The 5,707-nt window shown below is 36.4% G+C and overlaps 1 protein-coding gene across 1 annotated transcript in view; it reads right to left on the reverse strand.

Moving 5' to 3' along the window:
• LOC106870532 (BTB/POZ domain-containing protein 16) overlaps nucleotides 1-5,595 on the reverse strand; it is a 243,135-nt gene extending 237,540 nt beyond the window's left edge. Inside the window, exon 1 of the mRNA XM_052972597.1 lies at nucleotides 4,502-5,595. The gene's annotated coding sequence lies outside the window, so the exon portion shown is untranslated. The remainder of the gene's footprint in view (nucleotides 1-4,501) is intronic.
• Nucleotides 5,596-5,707: the final 112 nt, after the last annotated feature.

Below are 5,707 nucleotides of genomic sequence, written 5' to 3' on the forward strand. Positions count from 1 at the left end.
CACACACACACACACACACACACACACGAACATGCACACACACACACACACACACATGCGCACGTACGCACGCACACACACGAACGCTCACCACATACACTTCCAGACACACACACTTATATACACACACACATACTCACACACTCACATACTCACACACACACATATATATATATACTTTTGTACATACAATTATACTTACGTATATTCATATACAGGTTTATATACACATATTCAAATATATATATATACATATATATATATATATATATATATATATATATATATATATATATATATATATATATACATATATATATATATACAATATATATACATATATACATATATATACATATACATATATATATATACATATATATGTACATATATACATATATATATATATATATAGGCATATATATGTGTGTGTGTGTGTAAACAGAAACATATGTATATGTCTCTTTGACTCTTTGAGTCAAAGAGACATATACATATGTTTCTGTTTACACACACACACATATATATGCCTATATATATATGTATATATGTACATATATATGTATATATGTCTGTTTATTTTTTTTTAATATAAGCCATAAATATCATAAGCTCTTTAATAAAAACATTGTTAAGTCTAGCTATTCTTGTGCATTATTTACTTTTACTTCTGAGATTTCTATCTTTAGATTCAACACCCAGGAACTTATACAACACAAATATTACTAGAATTCTTCTCGATTGATACTTATCTTTCGAAATATCTTGTCTGCTGCTGCGCTAAATTTTTCTCTTGACCATCGCATTTCCTCTAAATATTATATCTGTCTTGCTGTAAATTATGTTAAAACAACGTATTCACAACATATATCGTTTTGATACATAAAATCAAATACGACACAGCTTTCTCCAAATATAATTGATCCTTAAAGAATACAACAGCTACTGCTTTTACAACTTAATATCCAGTGGTCCATCCATTTAATATCTAGTTTGCATCGCATTATTCTCTTGGATTTGCTACCTTCTCTACCTCACCGGGAAAATAACCGTTTTGTTTAAAAACTCCAATAATTTGAATGAAATGTTGGGGTTTTTTCCAATGCTTGCAGCTATTAAAAAGAATTCGTGTTGCAGAATTTATACTACCAACCGAATGATTAACAGTTAATTTGTAATGGGTATATTTAATTTCTAAGTCTTCATTTTAGTGTGTGTTTTTTTTTTTGTGTGTTTTTTTATTTCTTCTTTTTTATATTACTAGTTATCTCTCCTTTTCATCATCGATTATGCTTCACTATATCATGAATTTCAAATCACGCCAAGAGGGAGGGGTTCTACATAGTCACTTGGTTTAACAGAAACAGCAGCCAAATCTTCCTTGAATGATAACTTCCTTCTGAAAGCGGCTACTATTGAGAGGTGTTTCACTGCAGTGCACTAGAAATCCCTATTCTCCATTAGCTTTGGCAGGTTTTCAGTTTCCTATTATATATTTTTGCCAATAACATCAATGCAGTTGAATCGTCTCATTTCTCAGACGGGTTACCGTTATCCTGATTTTGCGGAGGAAATTGGTAGTATGAAGTCTGAGAACACCTGATATCTCGACGGTGACCGGCGCAAACTGATAGTCATCGGTCAGGCCCCTATATTTATTTATTTATTTTAACTATTCAGCAATATCAGTGCCAAGCAGTGTTTAGGAATAAGCGAACTTTAGGTCTGTCAAAATATACTTGAATAGGCCTTTAGGAGTTGAAATATATCCCCGCCAAAAGAAATTAAGTAACATAAAGTTTACTTATTTTAATTATATTTGTAATCAACAACTTTTGATTCGTCAGTGTTTTTTTACTGACGTCAGTTAATGAAATTGTTGTGTAGTTGTCGGGCGTCATTGGTTAGTTTTTTGTGACGTCATAATTCAATTTTGAAAGACACTGTTCCTGTTTACGAAAACTCCCTAATTGAAAAGGAATATGTATCTATCTTGTCATATAGACAAGAAAGTAATATTTATTTCTTCATTGCCCACAAGGGGCTAAACATAGATGGGACAAACAAGGACAGACAAAGGGATTAAGTCGATTACATCGACCCCAGTGCATAACTAGTACTTAATTTATCGACCCCGAAAGGATGAAACGCAAAGTCGACAGAACGTAGCGGCAGACGAAATACCGCTAAGCATTTCGTCCTGCGTGCTAACGTTTCTGCCAGCTCACCACCTAACAAGAAGGTGATATTCATTTAAGAGTAAAATACGCAATCTTTCTGCTGTTTTCACGGCTATACTGCTTTTTTAAATATTACTTTCTTTGTATGATATCTTAAACGATATAATTTTTTAAAATTTCCAATGCATTAAGATGCATTACCGTTACTTCTGTGTCTCCTTCATATCCCCATTATATAACCTATTCACATCTCTTTCACTTTCGTTGGCCATTTCGTGAATATTACACACCGTCGCGGGCTTATAGCCTGAACGTTAACTTCTTCTCATGGCAACTGACTGTAGCTGCACACAAATTCAAAAAAATAAACGTTTAAGTCCGTTATGAGCTCTAGTTCTCATAAGGCTGGACCCCACCTCGGTTTCCCTGGTATACAAATGGTTGAGATAACATCTTTCACCCCTGAACGGGACCCTGACGCCGTTCCGTCGCAGGGTCAACTTCCCAACTATTACTGGAACTCATTTACAGCTGAGTAGACTTACTATGTGGCACACCGTTTCAGCATCATTGCCGCAGGCTTTGATTCGAAGAAAATTTGGTAACAGTTTCTGGAAAGGTCAAGCGACCGCGAAGCAGCTTCTCCGTTGCTTCATAGTCCGGATATATGAGCAGAAATAACCCGCGCAGTTGTTGATAGAGTAAGCTCTGTCTATTGTGGTCAAGAGGACATCCAGTGTGGGTATGAATAGTGGTACACAAGCTAGAATAATGAGTACCAGTCATATAATGGGGTCAACTTCATAGGCTATATTCCCCTTCCATTATTTGAGGGGTTTTATGACTTAGTTATAAAAAAAAGAGGCAGTGAGCTGGCAGAATCGTTAGCACGCCGGGCAGAATGCTTAGCGGCGTTTCGTCGGTCTTTACGTTCTGACTTCAAATTCCGCTGAGGTCGACTTTGCCTTTTATCCTTTCGGGGTCGATAAATTAAGTATCAGTCAAGTACTGGAGTTAATGCGACCGACTTTCCTCAACCCCCAAAATTCCAGGCCTTGTGCCTATAGCAGAAAGGATTATGACTAAGTTTAGATAATTAGTATTTTAGTATGCTTCATGTAAAAGAGTGGTAGGTGGGCAGAATCGTTACAGTGTGAGGGATAAAATCCCTTGTGGTATTTATTTACATCCCTTCATATTCTGAGCTCAAAACGCTTTGAGATCAGTTGTGCTGTTCTCACTTCCGTGGTTAGATAAAATAAATTACCAGTTAAGCACAGGATCGATTTAATATTTCAAGAGACACCCTAGATGAGAATAGAGTTATAATGGAAGTTGCTTTTCAACCTTCCGGGTGTTGATGAAATAAAGTGCCAGTCACGAACATGGCCGATTTAAAGTTACTTTAGACATTCCAGATAAGAATGGAAATGTTATAGAAAACTAAGACTAATTTTGACCTTTTATCTTTCCAGTGTCAATAAAATAATGTACCAGTCACGTACTGGTATCGATTTAACATTTCAATAAAATATCTTAGATGTGAATGGAATTATAATAGTAGACTTAGACTAACTTCACCATTCATACTTCAGGAATTGATAAATAAAGTACCAATCAACTACTAGGATCGATTTAATATTCCGATAAAGACATCCGAATTGTGAATGGCGTTTTATTAGAAGACTAGCTTTAAATTTCATTCTTCCGCAATTGAGAAAATAAAGCACCAGTCAAGAACTAGATTGATTTCTTTTCAGATGTGAATGGAAAAGACGATCGCTATCTTTGCCTCTTATGCTTCTGGGGTTGATAAGTTAAAGTTTTCGGGTCGGTTTCATTATTCTTATTTAACACGGGGTGGCGAACTGGCAGAATCATTTGCACGACGGGCAAAATGTTTAGCGGTATTTCGTCTCTACGTTCTGAGATCAAATACCGATGAAATAAGTACCAGCTGAGCACTGGGGTCGATGTAATGGACTTGCCCCGCCCCCTCCCCTCAAACTGCTGGCCTTGTGCCAAAATTTGAAACCGATATTCTTATCAAACATCTTAGATGTGAACGGCAAGTACTTTGCTGGAAGACTAAGAATCATAAGAAATTCTTCTGGGGTCGATAAAATAAAGCAGAAATCAATTAGTGAGATCGATTCAGTATCTCTATAAAGACATTGTAAATGTGAATAGTATTTTAATGGAAGATTAAGACTTAAGACAAACTTCCGATCGATTCAATATTCCTATAGAGACGTCTAAGATTTGAATGGCATTTGATGGTGATCTAAATCGTCAGATATAAAGCAAAACAATATACTTACTTCTGTGACAGGTCCGTCTCTAACAACGCTTTGGGTAGACAGTGTACATAGGACGGTGCCATCATCTCTGTCCAAATTGACGTCACTGCTCCTTCGCTTAGAGCCGACGGCACTCTTGGCTGTTGCATTTGTTGGTGGTCATCATTGTCGTTGTAGTTGGCGGCTTCAATGTTGTTGTTATTGCTGTTGTTGGTTTGTTTCCGCATCGTTTTTTTTTTTCGCTTTTTTTTTTTTTAACGTTGTTTGCTGTTTGTTTATTGCTCTTGCGTGTTGTTACTTAGCCCCCCAAGTCAGCTCCAGCTTGGACAGACCTGTGAACCAAAAGGTTTTGCAACCATGACCATCACACGTCTTTTAGAAATATACCACCGGCCAATGGATCCTTCCCTTGACCAATAAGAGCATCACAACAAACCACAGCACATACCCAAGGCACACAGAGCTGCGCTCGGTAGTGAAGTGAAAGCACGTTATAAAAATAAAACTACTGAACAATAATAATAATAATAATAATAATAATAATAATAATAATAATAATAATAATAATGGTAATGGTAATTCAGGGAAGTTTGGCTGCTTTTTCTAACAGGTCAAGTGACCACTTAGAGAATCCCTTGTTTCTGCTCGGGTTTCCATTAGTTTAGTTGTTATTATTGTTGATGCCGGATACTGTTGTTGTTATTGGTTGTTGTTGTTGTTATGTTTGCTGCTGTTGTTGTTGTTGTTATTGGTGGTGGTGGTGGTGGTGATGGTGGTGGTGGTGGTGATGGTGGTGGTGGTGGATGTCGATATTAATAGTTATGGGTTTGTTCCTGTTGTTGTTGTGGCCGTCGATCTCAGTGCAAATAACTGTTGATGTTGTTGTTATTGTCACAATTGTTCTTACAGTTGGTGTTGTTGTTATTATTGTTGTTGTTGTTGTTGATGATGATGTTATTCTGCCAGTTCAAAGCTTCTCTTACACTTTTTCTTTTTTTTTTTTCCTTTTTTTTTTTTTTTGGTTACTGTTTTTAATGCTTGTCTTTTGTTTGTTGTTTGTTTTCTCGGTTTTGTGAGGAGTTTCACTGTTGGCGTTACCTGGCAACACAAGTAAACAAGTTATTCACGTGACGACAACAACGCGCGCACACATACACACACACTCTCTCTCTCACTCTCTTTCTTTCTCCCTCACTCACACACACACACACACTCATATATATGTCA

The sequence above is a fragment of the Octopus bimaculoides genome, chromosome 14, assembly GCF_001194135.2.
Source record: "Octopus bimaculoides isolate UCB-OBI-ISO-001 chromosome 14, ASM119413v2, whole genome shotgun sequence".
NCBI lineage: Eukaryota > Metazoa > Mollusca > Cephalopoda > Octopoda > Octopodidae > Octopus > Octopus bimaculoides.